This window comes from Dermacentor andersoni, chromosome 4 (assembly GCF_023375885.2).
Source record: "Dermacentor andersoni chromosome 4, qqDerAnde1_hic_scaffold, whole genome shotgun sequence".
Lineage (NCBI taxonomy): Eukaryota > Metazoa > Arthropoda > Arachnida > Ixodida > Ixodidae > Dermacentor > Dermacentor andersoni.
The window spans coordinates 212,024,842-212,041,263 of NC_092817.1; positions in this window are offsets into that span (position 1 = coordinate 212,024,842).

Consider the following 16,422-nt stretch of genomic DNA (forward strand, 5'->3'; position numbering starts at 1 on the left):
TAGAAAGAGTAGAGTTGTAGCCTGCAGCACAAATTCTTTGCCTCAAGAGCTCAGAATCTGGTCCCAAGATACTATGCCAGCTAGCATATACGAGATGCAAAGATGACTACCCCTCCCTTCAGAAAGAACCTCGGCCATCTGAACTTGAAACACAACAGGCCCATACCGTGCAGTATGGGGGCAAACAATTGGGCCAGGAGACTATATGCAACTGCCAAGCACACAGAGGAGGTTGCTAATCATGAATATGCAAGCAAACATCAGGCACCAATAGTACACTTATGTGGCAATAGCAGTGTAACAGTAGCACGACAGTACAAAAAATTAAACACCATATAAGTGAGTACCATTCCAGGTCATCCTACACCTAGAAAAGCTGAACTGAAAGCAATCGAAGCAGCGCTTGTAGTGTAAATTACACCCTGCACAACACCCTGCACACCTGAATGGATTCATCAGAAAATATCTGGGCCTGCACATCACACGGGATCGTCAGGAAAATCAGGAGGTAGATACGCAACTTGCAAGCACATAGCCAAGAATTAAATTATAGGATAGATAGCCATGCAGATATTATAGTACACAAGCGGGCTTATAAGCCCGACATAAGAACTGAAAACTGGGCGAGTCGGTGTGTATTCATTATTAACTAAAGCGCAACAGATAGACAACGGACAAGAACGAATTGTTCTGTGTGTTCACTTCTTTCTTGCCCATCGTATTTCTGTTGCACTACAGTCAATGCATTAATAAGGCCGCACAGGAGACGAATAATACCTCCCCCCAAGGGCCCGATTTCACACACACACGCACACACACACACACACGCACACACACACACACACACGCACGCACGCACGCACGCACACACACACACACACACGTCTTGCAAGGGTGCATAGCATGAAGCAGTACCAACAGGATGACACTAGAGATGGATGAGGACTATCTTTCAACTAAGGTTCAGTGTAAAAATGTGGCGAGTTATACAAGTTACCAGAAAAAAAAGACATCGTTGAAGGCAAGAGAAAAATCGGTGCTTGATGAAGCCAAACCTAAGTAAAAATGCTACAGAAAGAAATTGCAGAATAATTCTAAATGCCGGAAAAATATAATTACAATTGCCAATCCTGCATGCCAGAAGCTTTCAAGAAACACTGTTCTTATTACAGTAGACAGACTGATAGCTTGCGTATGCAAGCACACTCTTCCAGTTCTGTGCCATTGAAAAAAAAAAAACGTCTTTCTTGAAAGGTAGCCACATGCGCACTTGGTGATCACAATGTTCTTTTTTCCCTGTACTTGTATATCTATATGTATTTTCTCCCTTTCCACTTTTTGTTTGGTTTCATCAAGCACTAGTTTTCAACGGGTTTTATTGCTGTACTAATTTCTGGTAACCTTTATAAATCACTGAATTTTCACAATAAACCTTTTAATTAGAAGTAGGCGTACCCTGTTCTTACTGCTTCACACTATACATTCTTGCTACATAGGCCAAATAAAAGATTTTATAAGGTACACAGAAGTATCATAAGCGCCATTATTGAGGCTTGTTGCATTGTAAAAAAATAAAGAATAGCATGGCTGCAAACGTCACCAGAGAACACATAGGACGAACAAGAAAACTGAGATGATCTAACAACCAAAAGTTTAATGTAGACACTGAGTAAATGCTGGCAGAGAAGCAATAAACAGAACATACACAAAAAGGAGAAGCAAAAATTAATGTGTGTTTCCTCACTGAAAATGCATCCATTTATAACGGAGGCCATGCTGACAAGATTCTCCCAGCATTTTTAGATCTACAGCTTCTATAATTTCTCCAGGCAGCCGATCTGTACAGACTGCTAGCTTGTTGTACTAGTTCTGCGGAAACCCGCAAGGTGGAGAGAATTAAATAATAACCTAAAGAATGCGGGAGCACCTAAAGAATGTAACATAAGCAGTGCTAGCTTCTTCCTCTACAATGCACGCTCAGATGTTGAGAGTGCATTGTAGAGTAAGAAGCTAGCATTCTGTAGAGACCGGCTGCCTAGAGAAATTATGGAAGCTGTAGATGCTAAGACACTGGGAGAATCTTGTGTCAGCATAACCTCTGTTACACTTTCAGAGATGGATGCGTTTACTGTTGGGATCTGTATGGACACACATCTGTTTTTTGCATCTGCTTTTTTTGTAACTGATTTTGTGCTTGTCAACCAGCATTTACTCGGCATGTTCAATAAACTTTCATTTGTTAGTACGCCTCATGATCGTCTTGGTCTCTAGGAGAAAGGTTTTCATTCTTTTTACAGTGAAGCTTCATGTGCCTAGGCGAAACACTCGTGGTACGATCACAAAAACCCTAGTGTAGGGGTATAAGCCTTTGTTTAGGGGGGTGTGAGCCATTGCATTCGTCTTACATGATGTACGGAGAATTTTCTTGTTGGGTAGACATAGAAATGCTTATGACTTTAAAACCTATACATTTATCTACGTATTGCAGGGCAGGTACACAGACGGGGACGGGGTTAAGACAAGATCATCATCAGCAGCAGCAGAAGCAGCAGCAGCGTGGTTACGCCCACTGCAGGGCAAAGGCCTCTCCCATGCTTCTCCAACTACACCGGTGATGTACTAATTGTGGCCATGTCGTCGCTGCAAACTTCTTAATCTCATCCGCCCACCTAACTTTCTGCCGCCCCCTGCTACGCTTCCCTTCCCTTGGAATCCAGTCCGTAACTCTTAATGACCATCGGTTATCTTCCCTCCTCATCACATGTCCTGCCCATGGCCATTTCGTTTTCTTGATTTCAACTAAGATGTCATTAACTCGCGTCTGTTCCCTCACCCAATCTGCTCTTTTCTTATCCCTTAACGTTACGCCCATCATTCTTCTTTCCATAGCTCGCTGCGTCGTCCTCAATTTAAGTAGAACCCATTTCGTAGGCCTCCAGGTTTCTGCCCCGTAGGTGAGTACTGGTACGACACAGCTATTATACACTTTTCTCTTGAGGGATAATAGCAACCTGCTGTTCATGATCTGAGAATGCCTGCCAAATGCACTCCCGCCCATTCTTATTCTTCTGATTATTTCCGTCTCATGATTCGGATCCGCGGTCACTACCTGCCCTAAGTAGATGTATTCCCTTACCACTTCCAGTGCCTCGCTACCTGATGTAAATTGCTGTTCTCTTCCGAGACTGTTAAACATTACTTTAGTTTTCTGCAGAGTAATTTTTCGACCCACTCTCTGCTTTGCCTCTCCAGGTCAGCGAACATGCATTGCAATTGGTCCCCTAAGTTACTAAGCAAGGCAATATCTTCACCGAATCGCAAGTTACTGAGATATTCTCCATTAACTCTTATCCCCAATTCTTCATAATCCAGGTCTCTGAATACCTCCTGTAAACCCGCTGTGAGTAGCATTGGAGAGATCGTATCTCCCTGCCTGACACCTTTCTTTAATGGGATTTTGTTGCTTTCTTTATGGAGGACTACGGTGGCTGTGGAGCCGCTATAGATATCTTTCAGTATTTTTACATATGGCTCGTCTGCACCCTGATTCCGTAATCAAGATCATCAAGATCAAGAGAAGATCATGATGTACTAATTACCTCGTAGTAAAGGTGCGGTCGGCCATTGGCTACACCGAAAGTGACGTAGTTTCTCTCTCGCAGCAGAGCGCGTAAGCAGCAGTTTCTCTCCGACTTCCAAATTGGTTCAAAAATGTGTTCCTGGATTTATTTAAAGGAAACGTGCACCCCCGGTGTGTCATTTGGTAACTACAGTGCATAACCGAGTCACACATACTATGATTAACGCATTACAAAACACAAATGCGTAACATAATTCAGAAAGACTTTGATGGACCCGCTGGAATAACAAAATGAACCACTCATTGCACTTTCGATGATGGTGATCTTGCGAAGCACGATGTGTGGCAATCCAAAAAACCATAATTTCCTTCCGTTTTTAACAGCGACCGGCTAGTGTTCAAGTGCGTCTTTCCTCCGGACTAGGACGGCACCGTCGCCTAGGCTGCAGGCATCAGTGTGAATTTCGGTATCGGCGTACTCATCGAAGCGCGCAAGTACCGGAGGGGACTGCATGCGGCTTTTCAGTTCTTGAAATGCATCGTCCTGCGGCGTTTGCACCTTGAACTCGACATGACGGTAAGATTTGTCAGCGGCTCAGCGATGCGTGAAAGGTCCTTGACAAAGCGTCTGTACTAGGCACACATTTCAAGGAATCTACACACTGCCTTCTTGCCCGTGGACTGCAGGAACTTTGCGATGGCAGCTGTCTTCTGCGGATGGGGAGCGACTCCAGATTTGCTGACGACGTGGACTAGAAACAGAAGCTCATCGTAAGCGAAGCGGCACTTCTCCGGCTTCGGAATGAGCGCTGATGTTTTGATGGTCTCTAGTACTTTCGCAAGCCGCAGGGTGATCGTCGGAATTTCCGGAGAATACGACGACGTCATCCAAGTCAGCAACACATGTCTGCCACTTCAATCCTGCTAAAACCATGTCCATCATGCCGAGCACAGTCCGAATGGCATAACCTTGAACTCATAGAGGCAGTCTAGCGTGATGAAGGCGGTCTTTTTGCGATCTCCCTCGTCGACTTCTATTTGGCAGTAACCAGACTTGAGGTGCCTCAACGAGAAGTGTTTAGCGTTACAGAGCCGATCCAATGCATCGTCTCTCCGTGGGAGGGGGTATACATCCTTCTTCGTGATCTTATTAAGTCGACGATAATCGACGCAGAAATGTAGGGTTCCGTCCTTTTTCTTCACTAAGACAGCAAGAGACACCCACGGGCTTTTAGACGGCTGGATGATGTCGTCGCGCAGCATTTTGTCGACTTGTTGACTTATAGCTTCGCATTCGCGCGTCGAAACTCGGTATGGGCTCTGCCGGAGTGGTCGAGCGCACTCTTCGGTTATTATGCAATGCTTTGCGACTGCTGTTTGACGACTCCTCGATGACGTTAAAAAGCAGTCTTTGTGTCGTCGGAGCAGACTTCTGAGCTGTTACTGCTTAATCATAGGGAGACTTGGATTGATGTGGAAGTCTGATTCGGGAACTATGGTCGTCGGGGTTTACGCGGCAGCATACCACAGGACAAACGCCTTGCCGGTTTCCACAATACTCTCAATGTACGCGATCGTTGGGCCCTCGTTTTTGTGCTTGAACTTCTTGCTGAAGTTTGTGAGCATTATTTTCGCTTTCCCTCCGCGAAGTCGAGCAATCATTCTGGCGACGCAGATTGCAGGGTTGAGCAATAGACATTGATCGCCCTCGATGACGTCTTCTATGTAAGCGGGCGTTTTGGTGCCGACTGAAATAACGATGCTGGAGCGAGGCGGGATGCTCACTTGATCTTCGAGCACACTCAAGACGTGGTGTCTACGAGAGCTCTCATGCGGTATCGCTTGATCTTCAGACAGCAATATCGACTTCGACTTCAGGTCGATGATTGAGCCGTGTTGGCTCAGGAAGCCCCTGCCGAGAATGACGTCTTGTGAACACTGTTGGATGATATCGAAGGTGGCAGGATATGGTTATAAACAGGAGTGCTCACCATGCAGATTGTAGTAGGCGTTATTAGGTGTCCTCTAGCAGTCCAAATTTGAGGGCCTTCCCATGCAGTGTTAACTTTTTTTCAACTGGGCGGCGATGGGTCCACTCATGACGGAGTAGTCAGTTCCTGTGTTCACTAAGGCGGTGACTGCGTGGCCGTCGATAAGCACGTTGAGATCGGTGGCTTTTTGTCTTGCATGACAGTTAGGCCTTGGCGTCGGATCACGGCTGCGTCGTGTTGACTTGTGGCTGGTACCTGGCGTCGTGGGGTCTCTTTCATCGGCGTATTCTTTGCTTGCTGACTTTGTCGGGATGGCGGCGTCGTCAGGATGGCGGATGGTGGCGAGAAGTTTTTCGGCGTCTTCCTCGGCGCCGGATGATCTTCGCCAGGAACTGCATCTCCGTCGGCTGCTGGTTTTAGTTTTCCGGATATGGGCTCGGCAGAGCAACCCTGGACGGGGCCAGTGTGTGGTTGTCGTTTCGGCGACAGGTAGCTGCCGGGTGACGGCGAACGGGACGGTCGTCGAGAACTTCACTGATTGGCGGCGATATAGTCGGCGGTGTCACGAACATGCTCTCCAAACTGTGGACATGGCGCGTTAAGGGCGAACTCTCTCAGTCCCAAGTCGCGGTATGGGCATCAGCGAAACACATGGCCGGCTTTTTCGCAATGATATCAGAGCGAGCGGTGGTCGGGGGCTCACGAAATGTCCGTCTTTCTCGCATAGCTGCGTTAAGTGACCGGAGGGTGTGCTGGCGGCGGCGACAGTGGACGGCGGAATTGCGGTTTTGCAAGGCTCTGGGGCAGGCGCAGAGGGGGACCTTGACGGCGGGCAATGGCGGCGTAGGTCATCGCTTCCTGGACGGGAGGTGGCGATTCGGCCTGCACTTCGGAAACGCCCAATGACCATCGAAGTTCGTCTTTGACCATGTCAGTGACCGAGGAGACCTGAGGTTGCGGCAAGCGTAACATTTTGCGCAGCTCTTCGCGCAGAATCGCCTTGTTGGTCTCTTGGATGTCACCGGAGCCCAGTACCTGAATGGCGCACTGTGGCGTGAGCACTTGGCGGTTATATTGCATAGTGCCCACTTTCAGAGCTTTCTAAATCGTTGTTGGCTCTGTCAAGAACTCAGCTACTCTCTTCGGTTGGTTGCGGACCAGTCCGGCGAAAGGTTCTTGCTTTACACCTCGCATCAAGGAGCGGACTTTTTTCTCTTCAGACATTGCCTGGTCAGCGTTCCGGAAAAGACGGGTCATCGCTTCCGTGAAGATGGCGATCGCCTCATTAGGTAGTTAAGTTCAGATTACCAGCAGAACTAGGCCCTTTCTTTTCGGACCATGCTCGTGAAGGTCCTCAGGAAGTTACTTCGGAACAGTTCCCACGTCGTAAGGGTGGATTTCCGGTACTCCAACCAAGTCCTAGTGGGATCTTACAAGAAGTACGAATGGGGTAGCGTATACTCAGAGGTCCAGTTGTTGAAGGTCGAGATCCTTTCGAAGATTTCGAGCTAGGTTTTCGGTTCCTCCGACGTAGCTCCAAGGAAGGTAGGGGGCTTTCTAAGTTGTTGAAGCACAATAGGTCACGCTGGGGCTGCCATTGCGGCTGTTGAGCTCGCTGCGGTCTTCCTGGTCGTGTCAGGCAGAAGTGCGTGCTCCGGGAGCAGTCCTTGCAGTCTGCGGCTACCTCACTGGTCTTGGGCGATGCTGGTGTTGTCTTCGGATTTCGGGCTTGCATCGCGGCTTTTCGTGGGCTTTCGGTACATGAACGCACTAGCACATCCATCTGATGTCACATAGTAGTGACGGTCAAGAAAATAGCTGTGCTGGGAATGACGAAACTAGCGTTTTATTAGGCGAACTTGTGCCCTCAAAAACAGGCTACACTCAAAGAGCGAACACAGTCGGCGATCGTCGAATATCTGATCAGCGGGTTAAGCGTAAACAGTGCAGCGGTGTCGTAGAGGTAGAACACCAGCCTCGCGTGCAAGAGGTCCGTGGTTCGAATCCCGGTGCCGCGCAATTTTCCATCGGATCAAAAAAAAATCCGCGTGTTGATAAAATTGCATAAATAGGCCTGGAATGTGGCCTGATCCCGGTGACCAGAACCGGGTAACGCACTTCCTCACCAGAGCAGGAATGGCCACCCTGGTGCAGTACTTGGCCACAACCTACTATATGAACACAACAATCAAACCCCGGCCTTGAGTCCCCAGCAGCTGCGAAGCAACTGACCACGGCGGTGGTCAGACCTGCGACGCAGCAGAGGGTGCTAAGAATCCCTGGCTCCGGACAGGCCGCCATTGGAATAAGAACCTGGTAACGTTTAACGCTAGAAAGTTACCTAGTGAGGCGAGTCTAGCAGTGCTATTGGAGGAATTACAGGGCAGTAAATGGGATATAATAGGGCTCAGTGAAGTTAGGAGGCAAAAAAGAAGCATATACAGTGCTAAAAAGCGGGCACATCCTGTGCTACCGGGGCTTAGCGGAGAGACGAGAACTAGGTGTCGGATTCCTGATTAATAAGAAAGAATATAGCTGGTAACGTACAGGAATTCTATACCATTAACGAGAGGGTGGCAGGCCTTGTTGTGCAAATGAATAAGAGGTACGAAATAAAGCTTGTACAGGTCTACGCCCCTACATCCAGTCACGATGACCAGGAAGTCGAAAGCCTCTATGAAGACTTGGAATCGGCGATGGGTAAAGTCAAAACAAAATACACTACACTGATGGGCGACTTCAATGCCAAGGTAGGCACGAAGCAGGCTGGAGACAAGGCAGTGGGGGAATATGGCATAGACACTAGGAATAGCAAGGGAGAGTTATTAGTAGAGCTTGCGGAACAGAATAATATGCGACTAATGAATACCTTCTTCCGCAAGCGTGATAGCCAAAAGTGGTCGTGGAGGAGCCCGAACGGCGACACTAGAAATGAAATAGACTTCGTACTCTGCGCTAACCCTGGCATCACACATGATGTGGACGTGGTCAGCAAGGTGCGCTGTAGTGACCATAGGATGGTAAGAACTCGTATTAGCCTACACCTGAGGAGGGAACGGAATAAACTGGTACATAAGAAGCCGATCAATGAGTTAGCGGTAAGAGGGAAAATAGAGGAATTCCAGATCAAGCTACAGAACAGGTATTCGGCTTTAACTCTGGAAGAGGACCTTAGTGTTGAAGCAATGAACGACAATTTTGTGGGCATCATTAAGGAGTGTGCAATACAAGTCGGTGGTAACTCCGTTAGACAGGAAGCCAGTAAGCTATCGAAGGAGACGAAATATCTGATCAAGAAACGCCAATGTATCAAAGCCTCTAACCCTACAGCTAGAATAGAACTGGCAGAAATTTCGAAGTTAATCAACAAGCGTAAGACAGCTGACATAAGGAAGTATAATATGGATAGAATTGAACATGCTCTCAGGAACGGAGGAAGCCTAAAAGCAGTGAAGAAGAAACTAGGAATTGGCAAGAATCAGATGTATGCGTTAAGAGACAAAGCCGGCAATATCATTACTAATATGGATGAGATAGTTCAAGTGGCTGGGGAGTTCTATAGAGATTTATACAGCACCAGTGGCACCCACGACGATAATGGAAGAGAGAATAGCCTAAAGGAATTCGAAATCCCACAGGTAACGCCAGAAGAAGTAAAGAAAGCCTTCGGAGCTATGCAAAGGGGGAATGCAGCTGGGGAGGATCAGGTAACAGCAGATTTGTTGAAGGATGGTGGTCAGATTGTTCTAGAGAAACTGGCCACCCTGTATACGCAATGCCTCATGACCTCGAGCGTACCGGAACCTTGGAAGAACGCTAACATAATCCTAATCCACAAGAAAGGGGACGCCAAAGACTTGAAAAATTATAGACCGATCAGCTTACTGTCACTTGCCTACAAACTATTCACTAAGGTAATCGCAAATAGAATTAGGAACACCTTAGACTTCTGTTATGCAAAGGACCAGGCAGGATTCCGCAATGGCTACTCAACAATAGACCATATTCACACTATCAATCATGTGATAGAGAAATATGCAGAATATAGCTAACCCTTATACATAGCTTTCATTGATTACGAGAAATCGTTTGATTCTGTCGGAACCTCAGCAGTCATGGAGGCATTACGGAATCAGGGTGTAGACGAGCCGTATGTAAAAATACTGGAAGATAAGGATAATACTGTGATAGCGGCTCCACAGCCACCGTAGTCCTCCATAAAGAAAGCAACAAAATCCCAATAAAGAATGTGTCAGGCAGGCAGATACGATTTCTCCAATGCTATTCACAGCTTGTTTACAGGAGGTATTCAGAGACTTGGATAGGGAAGAATTGGGAACAAGAGGTATTGGAGAATATCTCAGTAACTTGGGATTCGATTATGATATTGCCTTGCTTAGTAACTCAGGGAACCAATTGCAATGCATGCTCACTGACCTGGAGAGACAAAGCAGAAGGGTGGTTTTCAAAATGAATCTGCAGAAAACTAAACTAATGTTTAACAGTCTCGGAAGAGAACAGCAGTTTACGATAGGCAGCGAGGCACTGGAAGTGGTAATGGAATACATATACTTAGGACAGGTGGTGACTGCTGATCCGGATCATGAGACTGAATTAATTAGCAGAATAAGAACGGGCTGGGGTGCGTTGGGCAGGCATTCTTAGATCATTAACAGCAGATTGCCACTATCCCTCAAAAGGAAAGTGTACAACAGCTGTGTCTTACCAGTACTCACGTACGGTGCAGAAACCTGGAGGCTTACGAAAAGGGCTCTACTTAAATTGAGGACGACGCAACGAGCTATGGAAAGAAGAATGATAGGTGTAACATTAAGAGATAAGAAAAGAGCAGATTGCGTGAGGGAACAAACGCGCGTTAATGACAACTTAGTTGAAATCAAGAAAAAGAAATGGGCATGGGCAGGACATGTAATGAGGAGGGAAGATAACGGATGGTCATTAAGGGTTACGGACTGAATTCCAAGGGAGGAGAAGCGTAGCAGGAGACGGCAGAAAGTTAGGCGGGCGGATGAGATTAAGAAGTTTGCAGGGATAACATGGCCACAATTAGTACATGACCGGGGTAGTTGGAGAAGTATGGGAGACGCCTTTGCCCTGCAGTCGGTGTAACCAGGTTGATGATGATGATGATGGGTCAAGCGTGTCGGTTTTTATACATCAGTCATTGGATGTTCTAGAGTGGTGCCCGCATGTCTCCCAAAAAGTTCTACACCATTCGCATAGTGCATAGATTAAATCAGATTTTATAAATGTAACGTTCCTAAAGTGGTTCCCTTAGACACATATGTAAGGAGACGGGCGTCGTCCACCGTTCTAATCTCCTCCGCCCTAGTATCTTCTTCTTCATCCTCTTTTTATCCCTTTTCATTGTCTTCTATGACTCTTCTGGAGCAGACCACTTCACTCCTCCGCACTTCATTGTTCACACGTCCAGGTATAATATTTGAACACATTGCTGGTGGAGGCGTACTCCGTTTGCCCAGAGTCTCCTAACTACCAGGCGGTCTTCAGAATACCACGCTGCGAGGCAGTCTTGATTACTTGAAAGGGTGCATAAAACTTGTCATTGGAAGTGCCACTCACTTCGGTACTAAAGCGCGGTTGTCGGGTTGTCTTTTTGATATGTCGCTGCTGCTTCTTCCGTCAATCTTTATATGCTTTTTGTTTCACAGTTTTCCTGCTCTCAGAAAGCTTTAGTTTACTAAGAAGGCACAGTTCGCGATCCCCTGGAAGTATAGGCGCAGTCCTTGAAGCAGCGAAAAGAGAGCTGCATCCAAGACCACTCGTGCAAGAACGGTGGTGATGTCTCACAGCGGCTTCGAGGCAGCACTTCCAACCACCTGCAAAGTTAGGGTGCATTTGCATGTGCTCTTTCGTGTCTCGTATAGAACGTTCGGCGAGGTCACTAGCAGCTGAGTGATATCGTGAACAAAACTCGATTGTCATTCCTTTACGTCCAGCCCACTTGCAAGCTTTTTGCTCCGAAAAGCAGGTTCATTATCATACACTAAGATCTTTGTGTCTCGAAAACACCTAGCCTTAAGAAGAGCGATGACGCTGTTGGCGTCTTCCTTTCCTGCCCTGGCCATAACAATTCTTGTACATTCTTCAATACCCAGCAAGAAAGCTTGTATTTTCCTGAGCCCTTCCCCTTTCTTTCTGAGCTCCGCGAAATCCAAATCAACGACTTCCAACGGTATACTTGAGTGCTCTGTAGTTATCATTTATATCTGTGGGCTGCCTGAACTTGACTTTATTCGTCTAGCACAGATGATACATTCGGATGTAGTTTGTGCTATCATCCTTCATAAGTGCCCACGTAAATCTCTTGAGCAGTTTATTGTATGTGCGCCAGAAACCATCATGCCCACCGGATTCTGGGGTGTCATGATAGAGATGCAGTATTTTTGGCACCATTGTGGCTAGAACACGATATTTGCCATCGATAAACTTAATTTCTTCGGTGCCCTCCCAAAGCTTCATGTGATTAATTTCTTGAGGGTAGTCAAATGTAATCGGTACCAGCAACCTGGTAAGAATTGTATGCACTGCAGAAAGCTTTCAAATGTCTCTGGTGCTTTTACCTGAACTTGGTTTCGCACATCTACAGATTGCCCTTGTTTAATTAAAGCTGTAACGCTTAGGTACCGCTTTCTTAGGTTCCGCTTTCTACAACATAGAGCGTTTTTTGAGCAAGTACTCTGGTAAAGAACCACTTTGGTATGTAAAGCGCAAAGACGCATCCCAACTTTCAAGAAGATTTTCATGGAAAGCCGTCAAAAAATTTATTTTCCAATTGCCCCAGCAAGCTGGTAGCTTATCCATAAACTGCATGTCATACCACTTTTTAAATTGCCACCAAGGTAGTCACGCATGTTCTGAATCTTCTCATCGTCAGAGAGCCACCCATTCGCCTCACATGCATATTCGTACAAGCAAAGCCAGTAGTTGGGACTCACGGAGCTTTCCTCGAATACATCCGGTTCCAGAATGTTCCGATCGAGGTTATGCAACCTGAGCAGAGCTGGCGTAAGTTCGCTCTGATGCGACATATGTCGTTGCTGCTGCTCGATGACATTCGAAATAAGGCTCACCTCTGTATCGGGAATGACGCACGTGCCATGCCTGGTGCGGCGATTCATCGTGGTCGCCTAGATTAGATATGCGCCTTGGTTGCCACACCCCTTGCGGCTATAAAAGCACTGTACGTTCAGCAATAAAGAGCATTTGGTCGCTGGCCACCTCGACTGATACATGGTGTCAGAAGTGGGACAGCTCACGTCGATGGAAACACGATGGAGCAACTGTTGAAGCTTCCTGAACCACTACTGTTGTCTGGGAATATCGCCAAGAACTGGGAATTGTTCCAGCAGAAATTCGAGCTTTTTCTGGAAGCAACGGAATCGCCGAAAGAGCCCCGAACCACGGCCGCCAAAACAGCACTGCTGCTCAGCACTGCCGGAGACGACGCATTGGAGGTATTTAACAACTTCCTTTTTCTCGGGGGCGAGAACAAGCAAGAATATGCTACCGTTGTTAAGAAATTCAAGGAGTACTGCCAAGAACAACAGAATGAAGTCTATGAGTGGTACATATTCCGATCCAGAGTGCAAGGCGAAGGGGAGTCATTCGAGCATTTCTTGCGGGACCTCAGAAAACAAGCAAGAAGCTGAAATTTTTCGGGAATAGCTGATTCCTTAATCCGCGACCAAATAGTGTTTGGCGCCAGTAGCCCACGACTGCGTGAAAAGCTCCTCAAAGAAAAAGACTTGACACTTGCCAAGGCTGAGCAGATTTGCAAAGCGGAGGAAGCAGCATCGCTGCAAAACAATGCCTGGGCGCAGCCCGATAAGCACGTGGCGCTGGTCATGAAGCGCTCTGGGCAGGTTCGCAAAGCGGAGCATGCGGTGCAAAAAGAACCGTCGGCACAGCCCGATAAGCAAGTGATGCAAGACAAGCAGCAATCTCGGAAATGCGCCAGATGCAATCGTTTACACGCCATACCCGGCAGATGCCCTGCGTTCGGCAAAACGTCTTTCATATGCCGAGGTGTTAACCATTTCGCAGCTTGCTGCAAGAAGGGCCCGCAAATCCGAGAATTTGGCGAGGAGCAAGACAGCTTCGACATTCTCGATGTGACAGTCTCGAGCATCGACGCGAGAGCGGACTGGGTAGTACATGTGAAAGTGGCTGACCAGATGGTTAACTTCAAAGTAGACACGGGGTCTCAGGCCAACTTGCTGCCCTACTCTATCTACCGACGATGCAAGACGGCAGCAGATTTGAAACCGAGCTCTTCGGTGCTTCGATCATACAGCGGTGGTGTCATCCGACATTTCGGTATGGCAAGGCTACCAGTGACCGTGAATGGCCGGTCGAAGGACGTCAACTTCTATGTTGTCAAAAAGGGCAACCAAGCTATACTGGGACTACTAGCATGCGAGTCGCTTGGTCTGGTGTCACGTGCAGTGGATGCTGTAAAAGAAGGAAGCACCACAGCGGGCGGCAGTGAGGACGTTCTAACCGAATTCCGCCAGCTTTTTCAGGGAACAGGCTGCGTGAGTCGCCAGTATAAAATGGTCCTACGCAAGGATGCGACGCCAGTTGTCCAGCCAGCTCAGCGGGTGCCCTTGGCGCTGAGGGAACCTCTGAGGGAGGAGCTGGAGCGCATGCAGCGAAGTGGCATCATTGAGAGAGTCCAGAAACCGACAGACTGGGTGAGCCCTTTGGTTATCGTGCGGAAGAAAGACGGAAAAATACGGGTTTGCATGGACCCTAGAAGTATCAACGAGTGGATACAGCGAGAGCATTATCAGATGCCAAGACGCGAGGACATAGAATCTGAGCTCGCCGGCGCTAAGTACTTCACGCTCCTCGATGCAAGGGCGGGTTTTCATCAGGTACCTTTGGATGACTCCACAGCAACTATATGCACGTTCGGTACTCCGTTCGGACGTTACCGGTTTTTGAGGCTCCCGTTCGGAATCTCATCAGCCCCGGAAGTTTTCCAGAAAATCCTGAGCCAAATATTTGACGGCTGTCAAGGTGTGAGAGTGTACATTGATGATATTCTAATATGGGGCTCGTCTAAGGAAGAACACGATGCGCGCCTGCAGAAAGTGCTGCAAGTGGCAGAAAAAGCAGGCTTAACTTTCAACGCTGAAAAGTGCAAGGTTGGAGTGACTGAAATTAAATTCTTGGGTGACGTCATTAGCCACGATGGAATAAAGCCTAACCCAGCGTTGACGCAGTCGTTGAGGGAGACACTATGCCCAACGGATAAAGCCGCTGTCCACAGAATGCTAGGAGTAGCAAATTATTTCATCAAGTACTTGCCTAATCTCGCAGAACGTACTACGCTTCTTCGCAGCCTCATCAAAAAGGACTCTGTCTTCGAGTGGACCGAGAACCACGCTAGTGAGTGGAGGATGATCTGCGACATGCTTAGCAGTGCGCCTCTCCTAGCTATTTTCAACCCAGCCAGAGAAACTAAAATCGTGGCAGATGCATCAAAGAATGGTTTGGGGGCTGCACTTTTACAGCGCCACAGTGAAAACTGGCGGCCAGTCGCTTATGCCTCGCGTGTAATGGCCAACTCGGAGCAGAGGTACTCGCAGATTGAAAAGGAAGCATTGGGGATAACGTTCGGCTGTGAAAAATTTCATCACTTCGTATACGGACGTAAAACTGTTATCGAGACTGACCACCGTCCACTGCTTGGTGTTGCAGCGAAAGCAATCAGTGATATGCCACCCAGGCTTCAACGTTTTTTTCTTGAGGCTAATGGCTTATGATTTTGAACTGCAGTATGTACCAGGAAAGAAATTCTTTCTCGCAGACATGCTATCAAGGGCTCCAGGGACAGCGACTAAGGACTACTCCGACGACACGGAAGATGTGGAGGTCCACGCGGCTGCAGTCATGTCAACCTTGGTAAGCGCTAGAACACTGGCCCGTCTGGCCAAAGCAACTGCGAATGATCAGGACTTGCAGTCAGTGATGCGCTACATTAATGGCCACGGTGACATTGTGGGAATAATGAAGCCATTCGCGTCCGAGCTCTCATTGATTAAAGGAATTGTATTTAAAGGCAGCAAAGTTGTAGTCCCGAAGTCAATGCGAATGGAAGTTCTCGAACGTATTCATGAGGGACACATGGGCTTGAACAAGTGCAAAGCAAGAGCCAGGGGCCTAGTGTTCTGGCCGGCTGAACTCTGATATCAAAAACCTGTTGCAGAGTTGTGCAGTTTGCCGCAAATATACGTACAAACAGCAAAGTGAGCCTTTTATGATCAGACCTACACCGGCCCATGCATGGTACCGCGTGGGCATTGACATTTTTCAGTACGGAGGCAGCTCGTACCTGTCGGTTTTTGATGCCCATTCGAACTTCCCGGAAGTGGAGAAGCTGACTCGTACAACATCCAGTGCCGTAATCGAGAAGTTGAGAGCCATCTTTTCAAGATACGGCATTCGAATGGAAGTCCACACGGACAATTGGCCGCAGTTTTCGTCTTATGAATTTGCTCTCTTTGCATCCAGGTACGACTTCAGCCACGTCACGTCAAGCCCCGAGTTCCCGCGATCGAGTGGACTCGCTGAGAAGAGGGTTCAGATTGTGAAAAGAATCCTAAAGAAAACGGAAGAAACAAAACAAGACTTCTGGCTCGGGTTGCTCAACTACAGATCCACTCCGCTCGAAAGTGGCCGCTCTCCTGGTGAACTCTTGCAGGGCAGGAGGCTTCGCACTCTACTCCCAGACTTCAGGCAGCAGCCAAGCATACCAGTATTCAAGCGAGCCCAGGCAGACACTCGGGGGAGAACGTTACC